Raw genomic sequence first — 16887 nt, 5'->3', positions numbered from 1 at the left:
CTGAAAAGATAACACAAAGAAAGAGGAAGAAAATAGAGGGAAAGAATAACGAGATAAGCATGGCAATGTTGAATAGACACTGGGGTAGGGAGAGGAATAAAGATTTATATAGGCAGAGCGAAGATGGTATAGGAAAATGAAAAGGAAAGAGAGAAATCATCCCCAATGTTCCCATATACTCTCTCAGCCTCTTTTCTCACTCTTTTTCTCTCTTCTCCCTCCATCACCTTCTCTCTCCTCCCTGTTGTCTCTGTATTCTGGACATCTCTATTTCTAGTGCTGTCTTTGATCTCATGCAATCTGCAGTCAAACACACACACAATCCTGTTTTGAGGTTCTCTATTAAAAAGCACTAATCAACCCCCAGCCCTGCCTCCATCCCACTATCCAAGCCATGGCAGAATGAAAGGAAGGAAAGAGTGGGAGGAGAGAGAAGAGGTTCATGGCTAGGAGGGATGAAGCTAATGTCAAAGTGACATCCAAAGTTGGATGTTTGAGTGGCGTCAGGGAGAATTTTAGCTAACCCTAACCCCTTTCTTAAATTGCAATGGAAACTTCAGTGCTAGACACTATTTGAGGTGTTCTTCCAGTCTCACTACATAATTATGAGTGATGGGAAGGTGTTTCAGACATAATTATGGACTATAGCTGTATTTTTTTACATTTGCACCGGAAGAGTTCAACCAATGACGTCAATCAATTGGTTGATTGAGTCTGATGTCTGATCCCAAAAAAATTGGAGTGATGTTTTTTAGCCATTATTGTGACCTTTGTGTTTCGCCGATTGCACGATCCCACTAGCAGCAAGTAGATATGGTTGTCCTTGTTCAATAGAACCATTGGACATGTCTCAACGATGTTCCTATCTGCCAGGACATTGAAGGATATCTAGGTTGACTCATTTTCCCTGGCTTTGTAAAGACTACAGTTTGACGGGAGCCCTACTTCCTTGTTCCTACCCTCTTAGGCAAGCTTTTCAAAATGGGGGGCAGTACTAATTTACAGGTACATGGAAGCTATGTTACCGTGCACTGTCTATCCATGATAGTTAATTAGCTACAATGGCAGCTTCTGATGATTCCTCATTCCAAGAAGAGCTGGACGATGAAACATTTTTTGATGTTCTTTTACATAGGAACATACAGCCCTATTTATTTGAGCCGGAATACACTGAAGAGCAGTTGAGACAGTGAAAGCAATAACTGTGAGACTAGCAAGCAGCGGCAGCAGCCTAGACCATCTGGGCTGGACCAGGACTCAGGAGGGTAGATTACAAACAAGAAAGTTGTTTGCTATCTGTAGCTAGCTAGCAATAAAAGCTCTCTTTTTACACGAGGCAGTGTTGTTCAGTACAATACAATTTGGTGATTGATTTGGCCATATCAAGGCTTGCTAGTACCATTACAAGGCAAGCTAAAACCAAGTTTAGTTAGCTAGCTAGCTGTGTATTTAATATACCTAAAATGTACTGTAGTCTAACGTTATAGCTAGCAAGCTAACTATCCTAGCTAGCCTCAATGTCTCTCATTATGAGCAAAACTGAAGAAATGTTGTGATGATAGTGGTGGAGAGTAAAGGAATGACTTTGTGTTTATGACTCATATTAGTCTTGGAGTTACTATACTTGTGTGATATAGCTAGCTAGCGAACATGTGTCTGTGACATGTCTCATTCTACACCATGCTGTTACAGTAGGAATACAGACAGTACACAATGACTACCCATGAATGTGTAATAGCGTTTTTGACTCTCTCACACATTAAATACTGCTTAGACACAAAGAAGTTGATTGCTCTCAAGGGGAGATGTGAAAGGTCCCATAACAACAATCTCCCATTGTATCAAAGTGACTCCAAACACCTCACTGTACCACCCAAACACACCATATGCAGTTATTCCTTTTGTAGAACTGTAGAATTTATTATAAGCGTAAGTTGCATATTCTTTTTCCTTCTGTATATATGTCATACAATGCCATAACTGTTACTGCATACTGCTGTGTAAACTCGCCTCGGTCTCCAGAGCAAATAAACTTCATCTTGAAAAAAATTCATGTCTACTTATTAGCTTTATTGATAGACTAATCTACTGTTTATTTAAAACATGTTTAGTTTCCAACAAATTAGCGTTTAAATGATACACAAAGTTCCTGCATTATTTGTTTTAGCAGTAAGACTGAAGCTAGTTTATCCAAATACATTTAAAGAAAATCAAAATGAATTAACGCAGGAAATAAAGTTAACACTTTATTGGGATCGGATGCAGCAGGAATAATTGAGTCACTTGTCAGTACACTTTAAAAAAATATTAAATTAAACACCATTATATATTCTGTATACAGTTTAAGTCAGAAGTTTACATAGCCATATACATTTAAACTTAGTTTTTCACAATTCCTGACATTTAGTCCTAGTAAAAATTCCCTGTCTTAGGTCAGTTAGGATCACCACTTTATTTTAAGAATGTGAAATGTCAGAATAATAGTAGAGAGAATTATTTATTTCAGCTTTCATTTCTTTCATCACATTCCCAGTGGGTCAGAAGTTTACATACACTCAATTAGTATTTGGTAGCATTGCCTTTAAATTAATTTGGGTCAAACGTTTCGGGTAGCCTTCGACAAGCTTCCCATAAAAAAATTGGGTGAATTTTGGCCCATTCCTCCTGACAGAGCTGGTGTAACTGAGTCAGGTTTCTAGTCCTCCTTGCTCGCTCACGCTTTTTCAGTTCTGCCCACAAATTTTCTATGGGATTGAGGTCAGGGCTTTGTGATGGCCACTCCAATACCTTGACGTTGTTGTCCTTAAGCCATTTTCCCACAACATTGGAAGTATGCTTGGGGTCATTGTCCATTTGGAAGACCCATTTGCGACCAATCTTTGACATCCTGACTGATGTCTTGAGATGTTGCTTCAATATATCCACATAATTCCCTCCCTCATGCCATCTATTTTGTGAAGCGCACCAGTCCCTCCTGCAAAAAAGCTTCATCGTTGGGATGGTGTTCTTCGGCTTGCAAGCTTCCCCCTTTTTCCTCCAAACATAACGATGGTCATTATGGCCAAACAGTTCTACTTTTGTTTCATCAGACCAGAGGACATTTCTCCAAAAAGTACAATCTTTGGCCCCATGTGCAGTTGGAAACTGTAGTCTGGCTTTTTTATGGCGGTGTTGGAGCAGTGGCTTCTTCCTTACTGAGTGGCCTTTCAGGTTATGTCGATATAGGACTCGTTTTACTGTGAAAATAAATACTTTTGTACCTGTTTCCTCCAGCATCTTCACAAGGTCCTTTGCTGTTGTTCTGGGATTGATTTGCACTTTTTGCACCAAAGTACGTTCATCTCTAGGAGACAGAATGCGTCTCCTTCCTGAGCGGTATCACAGCTGCGTGGTCCCATGGTGTTTATAGTTGCGTACTATTGTTTGTACAGATGAACGTGGTACCTTCAGGCGTTCAGAAATTGTTGACTTGTGGAGATCTACATTTTTTTTCTTAGGTCTTGGCTGATTTCTTTTGATTTTCCCATGATGTCAAGCAAAGAGGCACTGAGTTTGAAGGTTGGCCTTGAAATACATCCACAGGTACACCTCCACTTGACTCAACTGATGTAAATTAGCCTATCAGAAGCTTCTAAAGCCATGACATAATTTTCAGGAATTTTTAACTGTTTAAAGGCACAGTCAACTTAGTGAACGTAAACTTCTGGCCAACTGGAATTGTGATACAGTGAATTATAAATGAAATAATCAGTCTGTAAACAATTGTTGGAAAAACACAAAGTAGATGTCCTAACCGACTTGCCAAAACTTTAGTTTGTTAACAAGACATTTTTGGAGTGGTTGAAAAACGAGTTTTAATGCCACCGACCTAAGTGCATTTAAACTTCCGACTTCAGCTCTATATACAGTACCAATAAGAAGTTTGGACACACCTACTCATTCAAGGGTTTTTCTTTATTTTTACTATTTTCTACATTGTAGATTAATAGTGAAAACATCAAAACTATGAAGTAACACATATGGAATCATGTAGTAACCAAAAAAGTGTTAACTTCTTATGGCTGCAAGGGGCAGTATTGAGTAGCCAGTGAAATCGTGCCCATTTCAAACGGCCTCGTACTCAATTCTTGCTCGTACAATATGCATATTATTATTATTATATATTATATATGACTATTGGATAGAAAACACTCTCTAGTTTCTAAAACCGTTTGAATTATTTCTCTGAGTGAAACAGAACTCCTTCTGCAGCACATTTCCTGACCAGGAAGTGGAATGTCAGAAATCGATGCTCTGTTCAACTTCATGCCTATACATGGGCAATGAACGTAAGAGTCTACGTACACTTCATACACCTTCCCCTGGTTGTCAAGAGGCGGTGAGAGAATACATTTCGTGTCTATCTTGGTCTGAGGTGGAATTAAAGCTCTTTGTATGACGTGACCGTCCATTTCCTGTTTCTGGAGCGAGCGAAAGAGGACATGGATTTGCCTTCTGTTTAGCTGTCGTTATGGACGACTAACATCTCCGGTTTAGATTTTATTTGATACATGTGACCATATCATCGTAAAGTATGTTTTTTTCAATATAGTTTATCAGATTATTGAAATTTTTTCGGGAGTTTTGCCATGTTCCGTTCTCTGACTTTGTTGACGTTGGAGAGATCCGTGCCACTTGGCAAGTGCCCATGCTAAATCAAGAGGGAAATTTGCCGTTCCAGATCCAAACAACGACTGTTCTGGACAAAGGACACCTTGTACCAACATTCTGACGGAAGATCACCAAAAGTAAGAAACATTTTATGATGCTATTTCTAATATCTGTCGTGCATGTGAACTGGTCGTCGGCGCCCAAGTGTTTCTGGCTATTGTGGCTACGCTAATATAACGCTATATTGTGTTTTCGCTGTAAAACACTTGAAAATCGGAAATGTTGTCTGGAATCACAAGATGCCTTTCTTTCAATTGCTGTACACTATGTATTTTTCAGAAATGTTTTATGATGAGTATTTAGTTATTTGGCGTTGGTGTCTGTAATTTTTCTGTCTGCTTTCGGTGCAATGACTGTAGCTGCAATGTAAACTATGATTTATACCTGAAATATGCAAATTTTTCGAAAAAAACATATGCTATACAATAAATATGTTATCAGACTGTCATCTGATGAGGTTGTTTCTTGGTTAGTGGCTATTTATATCTTTATTTGGCCGAATTTGTGATAGCTACTGATGGAGTCAAAAACGGACATGTTGGCTGGATTCACGAGATGTGTACCTTTCATATGCTGTATTGGACTTGTTAATGTGTGAAAGTTAAATATTGAAAAAAACTATATTTTGAATTCCGCGCCCTGCACTTGAAGTGGCTGTTGTCATAAATGTACCGACGTCGGGCTTGCACGCCAAACAGGTTAAACAAATCAAAATATATTTAAGATTTTTCAAACTAGCCACCCTTTGCCTTGATGACAGCTTTGCACACTCTTGGCAGTCTCTCAACCAGCTTCATCTGGAATGCTTTCCCAACAGTCTTGAAGGAGTTCCCACATATGCTGAGCACTTTTTGGCTGCTTTTCCTTCACTCTGCAGTGAACTCATCCCAAACCATCTCAATTGGGTTTAGGTCGGTTGATTGTGGAAGCCAGGTCATCTGATGCAGCACTCCCATCATTCTCCTTCTTGGTTAAATAGCCCTTAGACAGCCTGGAGGTGTGTTGGGTCATTGTCCGGTTTAAAAACGAATGATAATAGGCTTTCTTGAGGACTGCCACAGTAAAGGAAGACCCACAGTTATCTCTGCTGCAGAGGATAAGTTTATTAGATTTACCAGCCTCAGAAATTGCAGCCCAAATAAATGCTTCACAGAGTTCAAAGAACCGACACATCTCAACATCAACTGTTCAGAAGAAACTGCATGAATCAGACGTTCATGGTCAAATTGCTGCAAAGAAACCACTACTAAAGGACACTGCTAATAATAAGAGACTTGCTTGGGCCAAGAAACACAAGCAATGGACATTAGACCGGTGAAAATCTTTCCTTTCCTGAGTCCAAATTTGAGATTTTTGGATCTAATCGCCGTGTCTTTGTGAGACGCAGAGTTGGTGAACGTATCCGCATGGATCACTAGTCACGTTAAATAATGCCACTTTGATAATGTTTACATATCTTACATTACTCATCTCATATGTGTCGTGTCTCTGACTGATTAAAAACTTCTTAGGGCTCGGCCCCTTTTTTCAAATTTTCCGCCTGAGTGACGTGCCCAAAGTAAACTGCCTGTTGCTCAGGCCCTGAAGCCAGGATATGCATATAATTGGGACCATTGGAAAGAAAACACTTTGACGTTTGTAGAAATGTTAAAATAATGCAGGAGAATATAACAGAATAGATATGGTAGGAGAAAATCCAAAGTTTGTTTGAGAGACCATGCTCTTACAATGGCAAGTATAAGGGCATACTGGAAAATAAATCCCAGGATGCAATTCCTATGGCTTCCACAGGGTGTCAGCAGTCTATGTTCAAGGTTTCAGGCTTGTAACTTCCAAAACGATTAAGAAATATCAGTGTTTGAAGACAGGACGCACAAGCTAAAATCGGTTTCTTATTGAAAATACTTCTTTCCGTAAGAAATATTATAGTTTGAATAGATTTTAACCTGTTGGGGATGGGGGCGCTGTTTAGACTATTTATGCTAATTTGGGTAATTTTTGAAACGGCTTCCCACAAAATCCTTGATCGTACAATATGCATATTATTATTATTATTGGATAGAAAACAGTCTATAGTTTCTATAGGAGTTGAAATTTTGTCTCTAAGTGGAACAGAGCCCATTCTACAGCAATTTCCCTGACATGGATTCAGATTTCAGAAATGTTGGCCACTGTTCTGAAGTCAGTTAAAACGGCACTGATATTGCTATGACTATACGGACACTTCTTACGTCTTCCCCTGGATGCCTTTACGTGATGACGATTCCAATGGGGTCGATTAGGCGTTCACAGGCCCTACAAATGAAAAAACCCTGAAGCTAGTCATTCTTTTGGAGCTGCGTCATGCGCCTAGAGGACACCGGCCCGCTCCTGTTCCAAGCATTAGTGAAGGGGGTAATATTACTCGGGTCATGTTTCTACTCGTTATGGGAGTTAAAAACATCATAAGGTAGTTAATTTAAAGCGTTTTATAGCAATTTATATCCGTTTAGTGCGATTTTGGGACATTTATTTTTGCAACGATGTGAATAGTTGGGCACGCTTTTCAGTTCATCCCGAACGCAGTAGGCATTTCCACATGGCAAGAGGACAGCTTTCCACCAAAAGACGATTCCTCCCAAGAAAGGATCCTTTGCCCAAGATACTGATGGAAGAACAGCTCAAGGTAGGACATTTTTATTATGATAAATCGTGTTTCTGTCGAAACATTTTAGTGGCTTAGGACGCCATGTTTTTTGACGTAGCTTCGCTTGGCGCAAACTGTATTGAAAAGTAAGGATAAATTAAAAAATGTAATAACGCAATTGTATTAAGAATTAAATTGTCTATCAATCCCTGTCCACCCTATATTTTTTAGTCACGTTTATGAGTATTTATGTATAAGAGTAGATCACTGTCTAAGTGGCGCAAGGAAATTTTCTGACCAACTGAGCTACATTTCACATTGTCTAACCATGATTTTGGTGGCTAAATATAAACATTTTCGATCAAACTGTATATGCATGTTGTAATGTGATGTTACAGGAGTGTCATCGGAAGAATTCTGAGAAGGTTAGTGAAAAAATTAATATCTTTTGGCGATGTTGACTTTTATCGCTCACTTTGGCTAGAATCAATGCTGGGCTGCTAATTGCTATGTGCTAAGCTAATATAACGATTTATTGTGTTTTCGCTGTAAGACACTTAGAAAATCTGAAATATTGTCTGTATTCACAGGATCTGTGTCTTTCGATTCGTGTATGCTGTGTATTTTTACGAAATGTTTGATGATTAGTAAGTAGGTAAACACGTTGCTCTAAGTAGTTTTTCTATTCCATTTGTGACGGTGGGTGCAATTGTAACCTATGCCATCTACCTGAAATATGCACTTTTTTCTAACAAAACCTATCCCATACCATAAATATGTTATCAGACTGTCATCTAATGAGTTTTTTTGTTGGTTAGGGGCTATAAATATCTTAGTTTAGCCGAATTGGTGATGGCTACTGGTGTTGGTGGACAAATAAAAGATGGTGGATTATGCTAATGTGTTTTTAGGTAATAGATGTACATCTTTACATATTGTGTCTTCCCTGTAAAACATTTTAAAAATCGGAAATGTTGACTGGATTCACAAGATCTGTGTCTTTCATTAGCTGTATTGGACTTTAATGTGTGAAAGTTAAATATTTAAAAAAATATTTTTTTTGAATTTCGCGGCACTGGTTTTTCAGTGGGGGGGGGGGGGGGGGTGTGCCGCTAGCGCCACGCTGATCCTAGACAGGTTAAACAATCACATGGCATGTTTTCACTGTGACAGCTACTGTAAATCGGTCAGTGCAGTTAGATTAACAAGAATTCAAGCTTTCAACTGATAAGACACTTATATGTTCCTAAATGTTTAATATACATCATTTTTATGATTATTTATTTGAATTGTGCGCCCTCCAGTTTCACCGGAAGTTGTCCTAGCGGGACGCCTAGCCCTATTTTACAACATGCTATTTTATAAAATGATTAAATAACGTTTGATTGATTATGTGATTGAATTAAACCATGCAACAATTAACTCTTTAATAACCTGGGGCACCACAGAAGCATTCGTTTATATAGAGCGGCTATATCCCGAATCCACTCTTGAAGATCTTTTATATAATTAGCAGTCAATTATTAATTGTCACCTTATTCAGTCTCATCTGAACGTCGTAAAATGCTTGGTTATCTTCACGAACCCTGGCTAACAAGTTGAATTAGCAATACAAAAATTGTCTTAATTATTTATTTACTAAATACCTAAATAATCACATAGAATTACATATACACAGGATGGATCATACATCAACTACTAATCATGTCATAAAATAAAAAGTCCCTAGCGGACGAAACCGATATGACGGCTGGTTACAAAAATAAAGAGGGTTGGGTTTGAATGAAAGAGCGGGAAGACTGAGGGAAAAAATAGATTGGGTCTCTATTGGACCTTGAGAAGCTATGCTACCGTAAATACAGAATCTTATGCATTCTAAGAACCGCCCATTCGGAAAAGGAAAATGCAACATATATATTTACACTGAGCTGCGCTTCAATAGATGGGTCGAAGATGGAAGACTGGCTTGCCCAGAAGAGATTGCCCTTGTCCCTTGTAGAATCTATCTGGTCGTAGTGTTGTAGGGCAGATACGTTATACCCTGTCCACTGTAGAGTGGATATTCAACAATTCGCAACCACAGCTCACGCTGGGGTTCGCTTAGTCTGACGTGAAGTGGGTCACGGGGCCTTTTACACTTGAGAAGAAAAGGGCTTGTTTCTCTCCTCTCAACCAATGTCCGTTCACTTGGATGTGGCCACTGAGTGAGCATAGTTTACTTATGAAAATGATTCTCTCATTTAGAAGCTGAAATTGCATTTAATCTTTTCACAAATAGTTTCATATTTAAACATTTAAATTGCACAACAATTCCATGTGAATCTGATAACTATAATGTGTAGACTTTCCAAGGTACAATTTATGTTGTCCGATCATCAGATATAATGTCCCAGACACCAGCTGATCTGACATCATATTCTTTAAGAGCCAACGGACACTTTCAACTGGTTGGATTACATAAATATTGTTATTTTCCCCAACCTTTTTATGTTACTATACTCTATGTTATCAAAGGGCTTTCCAAGAGTCCATTCTGTAGAGTGGAGAGAAAAGGGGGAAATGTATTTATGAGGTCATAAACCTCCCCCAACAGGGCAACGTCATGACATATGTGTATACTGTATCTTATACCATCTATTGCATCTTGCTTATGCCGCTCGGTCATCGCTCATCCAAATGTTAATATGTACATATTCTTATTCCATTCATTTAGATTTTTGTGTATTAGGTAGTTGTGGAATTGTTAGATTACTTGTTAGGATTTCTCTACACTCGCATTAACATCTGCTAACCATGTGTATGTGACCAATAACATTTGATTTGTGTGGTTCCCACCGTGAAGCACGGAGGAGGAGGTATCAAGGCACAAGGCGAGACCCAGATGCAGACACAGGAGGCAGATGGTTAGAGTCCAAGCTGTTTATAAACAATCCAAAAGGGGTAGGCAAGAGAATGGTCGTGGACAGGCCAAAGGTCATAAGCAGTTCAGAGATCCAGAGGTACAGAATGGCAGGCTCGAGGTCAGAGTAGGCAGAATGGTCAGGCAGGCGGAAATGGAGTCCAGAAAAACAGGCAAAGGTCAAAACCGGGAGGACTAGTAAAAGAGAATAGAAAAGCAGGAGCATGGGAAAAACACGCTGTTTGACTTGAACATACAAGACGAACTGGCACATAGACAGGAAACACAGGGATAAATACACCAGGGCAAATAAGCGACACCTGGAGGGGGTGGAAACAATCACAAGGACAGGTTAAACAGATCAGGGAATGACAGGAGGTGTGATGGTGTGAGGGTGCTTTGCCGGTGACACTATCGGTTGATTTATTTAGAATTCAAGGGACACTTAACGAGCCTGGCTACCACAGCATTTGCAGTGATACGCCATCCCACTTAGTGGGACTATCATTTGTTTTTCAACAGGACAATGACCCAACACACCTCGAGGCTGTGTAAGGGTTATTTGACCAAGGAGGAGAGTGCTGCATCAGATGACCTGGCCTCCACAATCACCTGACCTCAACACAATTGAGATGGTTTGGGATGAGTTGGACCGCAGAGTGAAGGAAAAGTAGCCAACAAGTGCTCATCATATGTGGGAACTCCTTTAAACCTTTTCTCAATAGCTGTTTCTCAATAGCTGTTTTTACTTTGTAAAAAATCGTTCCCAAATTAAACTGCCTCGTACTCAATTCTTGCTCTTACAAAATGCATATTATTATTACTATTGGATAGAAAACACTCTCTAGTTTCTAAAACCGTTTGAATTATATCTTTGAGTAAAACAGAACTCATTTTGCAGCAAACTTCCTGTCAGGAACTGAAAAATCTGAAATCGGGGGCTCTGTTCCAGGGCCATTCTATTAATTTGCATGAAATCTGCATGAAAAACATCATAAAGTAGTTATTTTAAACCGAGTTATATCAGTTTATATCAGTTTATTGCGATTTTTGGTATTTTCTTTGTTTTGCGTTATGGTGAGTTGGACACTCCTGCGCCACATGGCTAGCTTTGTTTGCTAATTCGACAGATGAAGAGGGCATTCTACAACCGAACACCGATTATTCTGGACAAAGGACACCTTGTACAAGATTCTGATGGAAGCTCATCAAATAGTAGGAACCATTTATGATGTTATTTCGTATTTCTGTCGAAAATGTTTAGACGTATATTCCGCCCTGATTTTGGGCGCTGTCTCGCTATAACGTAAGCTGTATGTCGTACTAAAGTTATTTTAAAAAATCTAACACAGCGGTTCCTCTAACGCCTCCCTAACCCGGATCCGGGATCCCCCCCAACACAAAAGCTGACTAGCATAGCCTAGCCTAAAGTTACAGGGATATCATAAAATAAAATGTTCATGAAATCACAAGTCCAAGACACCAAATGAAAGATACAGATCTTGTGATTCAAGCCATCATCTCTGATTTGTAAAATGTTTTACAGGGAAGACACAATATGTAAATCTATTAGCTAACCACTGTTAGCAAAAGACAACAATTTTCTTACTCCACCATTTTCTTACTGCATCAGTAGCTATCACCAATTCGGCCAAATAAAGATATTGATAGCCACTAACCAACAAAAAACCTCATCAGATGACAGTCTGATAACATATTTATTGTATAGGATAGGTTTTGTTAGAAAAATGTGCATATTTCAGGTATAAATCATAGTTTACAATTGCACCCACCATCACAACTCGACTAGAATAAATACAGAGAGCAACGTGTATTACCTAATTACTCATCATAAAACATTTCTTAAAAATACACAGCGTACACTAATTGAAAGACACAGATCCTGTGAATCCAGACAATATTTCAGATTTTCTAAGTGTCTTACAGCGAAAACACAATAAATCGTTATATTAGCATAGCACATGTGCAAACATTACCCCAGCATTGATTCACGGCAAAAAGAGCGATAGCATTATCACCACCAAAATGTATTAATTTTTTCACTAACCTTCTCAGAATTCTTCAGATGACACTCCTATAACATCATATTACAACATACATATAGAGTTTGTTCGAAAATGTAGATATTTAGCCACCAAAATCGTGGTTATACAATGAGAAAAGTAGCCAAGCTGGTCAGAAAATGTCGGGCGCCATATTAGACAGTGATCTAGTCTTATACATAAATACTCATAAACTTGCCAAAAAAATACAGGGTGGACAGCGATTGATAGACAATTTAGTTCTTAATGCAATCGCTGAATTACATTTTTTAAATTATCCTTACTTTTCAATACAGGTTGCGCCAAACGAAGCTACACCAAACAAAACGGCGCCATAAGCGTTTAATATTTTTCGACAGAAACACGATTTATCATCATTAATAGTTCTTCCTATGAGCTGTTCTTCCATCAGAATCTTGGGCAATGAATCCTTTCTTCGGTCTAATCGTCTTTTGGTCGAAAGATGTCCTCTTGTCCCGTCGAAATGGCCACTAACGTTCACCATGCACTCGAAAAGTGCCCAGCTCCTCAAAGTGCATCACACAGAAATGCCATAAAATCGCCCTAAACGGATATAAATTGCTATAAAACGGTTCAAATTAACTACCTTATGATGTTTTTAACACCTATAACGAGTAAAAACATGACCGGAGAAATATTACTGGCTAAACAACAGCTTGGAAGGAGGCAAGTCCGATGTCCATCGTGCGTCAGGCGCAGGCAGGAAAAGAAAGCTACTTCCGATCATTGGTGTTTTATACAGGCCCTGATTGCGCAATCGACTCCATTCAAAGCGTCACCATGTACTGACATCTAGAGGAAGACGTAGGCAGTGTTTGTTTCTCCATAGCATTTACAGAGACCTTACAACTGACCTGGGAACAGGGGCCAAGATTTCTGAAATCTCACTCCCTGTCATGAAAAGTGCTGTAGAAGGAGTTCTGTTTCACTCAGAGACATAATTCAAACGGCTATAGAAACTAGAGAGTGTTTTCTATCCAATGATAATAATATGCATATTGTACGAGCAAGAATTGAGTACTAGGCAGTTTAATCTGGAGACCGATTTATGCTAAGTCGAAACAGCACCCCCTATATTCGCAAGAAGTTAAGAACTAGTATATCTTTCATTTGCTGTCCAACATGTATTTTTTAGTAAAGTTTATGATTAGTTATTTGATTAGATTAGGTGCCTCTCCAAGATTTCTCCGGACAATATTTCTGCATTTTGACTACGTATTCACATTGTAAAACCACGATTTGTGCCGCTAAATATGCACATTTTCGAACAAACCATATATGTATTGTGTAATATGATGTTATAGGACTGTCATCTGATGAAGTTTGTGAAGGTTAGGGAAAAAATTTATATCTTTTGCTGGTTTATTCGCTATCGCTAACGTTGCGTTGAATGAATGCGGTTGTGTGGTAGGCTATTGTAGTAAGCTAATATAATGCTATATTGTGTTTTCGCTGTAAAACACTTAAAAAATCTGAAACATTGGCTGGATTCACAAGATGTTTGTCTTTCATTTGCTGTACACCATGTATTTTTCATAAATGTTTTATGATGAGTATTTAGCTATTTCACGTTGGTCTCTGTAGTTATTCTAGCTGCTTCGGTGAGATTTGTGATGGTGACTGCAATGTAAAACTATGATTTATACCTGAAATATGCATATTTTTCGAACAAAACATATGCTATACAATAAATATGTTATAAGACTGTCATCTGATGAAGTTGTTTCTTGGTTAGTGACTATTTATATCTTTATTTGGTCGAATTTGTGATAGATACCTATGCGGTAAAAAAATTGTGAAAATATGCGGTTGAGTCTTTTGCAATCGTGGTTAGCTAATAGAAATACATATTGTGTTTTCGCTGTAAAACATTTTAAAAATCGGAAATGATGGCTGGATTCACAAGACGTGTATCTTTCATCTGGTGTCTTGGACTTGTGATTTCATGATATTTAGATGCTAGTATTTACTTGTGACGCTATGCTAGGCTATGCTAGTCAGTTTTTTACTGATGAGGCTGTTCCCGGATCCGGGATTGTGACCAAGTAGAAGTTAAGACCGTTGGAAAAGCATTCCAGGTGAAGCTGGTTGAGAGAATGTCAAGAGTGTGCAAAGCTGGCATCAAGGCAAAGGGTGGCTAGTTTGAAGAATCTAAAATCTAAAATATATTACGATTTTTTTAACACTTTGTTATTTCATAGTTTTGATGTCTTCACTGTTATTCTACAATGTATAAAATAGTAAAAATACAGATGAGCTATTGAAGTATATATAAACATATAGTATATATATGTACAACAGCTAGAAATATCTATACCGCAACGCAATTTTGAGCATATAGGCATTCTATATTATACTACAACATCAGTCTAACTGAATATGGGTATTGTGTTGGTTGAATATTCCAGGCAGGTTACATATTGTTCTTCAGCTGGTGAACCTCTTCTTTATGTTGGTTAATGGCAGCTGATTTAGTAGTCTTTGTTGCTGTGGTGATGTTGCCGGGCTGTTGGGTTTGGGGATTTGTGACTCAGGCTCCTTGTAGACAATTGTCTGGTCCTTTTTGCACTTCACTGCCAGTTGGACAAGCCACTCACATGTTTTTCACCACCCACTGCTTCGACCTCTTGCAGAAGATTTGTTTGCACTGCAAGTCTCCTGGAGAGACGTGAAGGTGATCAGGAGGATGTGTAAACATACAATAACCATAGAACCATACTATGTAAACAAAATAGGGTACAGTAGACTGGTATGTATTCTGTTATACTCAGAGTCAATAATGGGGCATTGAGATGGCTGTTAGCAAAGATGTCCAAAGTTTGAGGGGGTCTTGACTGATGTACAGTCTAGTCGTGTCTTGTTATGTATGAGCACCTAGAGTTGTGCTGTTGACTAGACAAGCACTGCCAACAATAGAGTGAATAGGCTAGAAGAGTACACTAACAGCCCCTCTCCCCCATACTGAAGAACTGACTGTAAGGGTGTGAAAAGTTTGAGGAGCACATGTCTTGTGACAGTTTAGTGTTTGTTCAAGAGGGTATTGTGCTTTCATAAATACCTTTGCCTGTCCTGGCTTGTGTCAAAGTAAGATTATGTTGAGCTTGAGCATATTCCAGGCTGAAAGCTTTCATCCAATGGGTCTACAGGCTCTGTATTAGTAAAGCTGGTGTTCAGGTTATCGTTATCAGCAGCATGATTAGTCTGTTAGACACACAGTAGTCAGTGATTAGCCAACATTTGACTACTATGTCCCCATTTACACACACTCAAACAAGATCATATATCCACTCCCCCCGTCCCACATGTCAACAGATCATTCATACTAACCTTCACACACAATACCCACCCCTAACAGACACCAGCCAGTCACCCAAACCCTCCCCTCCTTACTAATACTTTCTTTTCTGCAATTTAGACTTCAAGCCTTGCATTAACTTTCAACTAAGCCTCAACAATACAGAGAAAACTACAGTAGAAGTTGTCCAATTATGACAACAAGACACAGCCCATGTCTATGCCTAGCTCCAGTAGATGTATTTGCTCATCATGGAGTCATGGAAAGATTTAGTAGATTTTAGTAAGCTTTTAGAAGGTGACTTACACTCGATCCTGGTGCTGAGCTCGATGTTGATGCCTCTACAGATATTGATGCCTCTACAGATGTTGATGCCTCTACAGATGTTGATGCCTCTACAGATGTTGATGCCTCTACAGATGTTGATGGGATCAGACTCTAAATGAAACACATAGTCACACATAGTTAGTCTCTGCAATAGTTAGCTAGCTAGCTAGCTAACGGTTAACCTAACGAAGCGAACCTTGCAAAGTTACAAATCACATCACCAGATAGCAGCTTGCTAATTACACTGATATGCTTTGCAATGTCTAGCAAGCGTATTATGAAAGCCAGCTAGCTAGATTTTGGTTTAGATAAATAAATGTAGTTCGCCAGCTAGCTAGTTAGCTAGGTAATGTTAGTTACGTTACCACAGCTTGACTTGTTTTCTGCTGCTCTGATGTTGGCTGATCGGATTACTTCCTCTTTGGAGTGAAGGGGAAAATCGATGGAATAGCATCACTTTTCAATGTTCGACGACATGGCAACCCCATCAGTTGAGACCTCAGTTCCGTTTCGAAATCCTCTGGCTGAAAGTGCTGGCTACAAATGCAGACATTTTGAAATTTCTCACTTCAACTGGATACACATGCGGGTACTACGTCCTGAAATCGCTATGAATTCTGGATTTTGTGGTTTGCTTACAACCAGGAAATGTAGCTGGTCCGTTTCTACTGGTGAGACGCAGAAAAGCTCGGTATTTGCGTGTATTGAGGAATATGATATGTTAATAACATATTAATGTACATTTACAGTGAAATAGAGCAGCAGTGAAATGTATCTTCAACCTAATTGTCCTAACCTGCTACGTCAATCTCCCGGACCTGCTACACAAATTCTCCTAACCTGCTATGTGAGTTCTCCTAACAGTTTCATGAGTTCTCCTAACCAGCTACATGAGTTCTCCTAACCAGCTACCTGCTATGTGAGTTCTCCTAACCTGCTACGTGAG

At 39.0% G+C, this 16887-nt stretch overlaps 1 protein-coding gene across 6 annotated transcripts in view; it reads right to left on the bottom strand.

The window, feature by feature from the left end:
• LOC129813911 (ephrin type-A receptor 3-like) overlaps positions 1 to 16887 on the bottom strand; it is a 227622-nt gene that overhangs the window by 71956 nt on the left and 138779 nt on the right. The window contains exons 11-14 of one of the 6 annotated variants that reach the window (XR_008753206.1): positions 16307 to 16478; positions 15921 to 16052; positions 15378 to 15520; positions 11935 to 14977 (exon numbers count right to left, since the gene is read on the bottom strand). The exons of 4 other annotated variants lie outside the window; for them this stretch is intronic. The gene's annotated coding sequence lies outside the window, so the exon portion shown is untranslated. Of the gene's footprint in view, positions 1 to 11934; positions 14978 to 15377; positions 15521 to 15920; positions 16053 to 16306; positions 16479 to 16887 lie in introns of those variants that run through there. One more of the 6 variants, XR_008753207.1, reaches the window with a different exon arrangement.

The sequence above is a fragment of the Salvelinus fontinalis genome, chromosome 17, assembly GCF_029448725.1.
Source record: "Salvelinus fontinalis isolate EN_2023a chromosome 17, ASM2944872v1, whole genome shotgun sequence".
In the NCBI taxonomy this organism is placed as follows: Eukaryota; Metazoa; Chordata; class Actinopteri; order Salmoniformes; family Salmonidae; genus Salvelinus; species Salvelinus fontinalis.
This window is presented reverse-complemented; position numbering and strand designations above follow the sequence as displayed.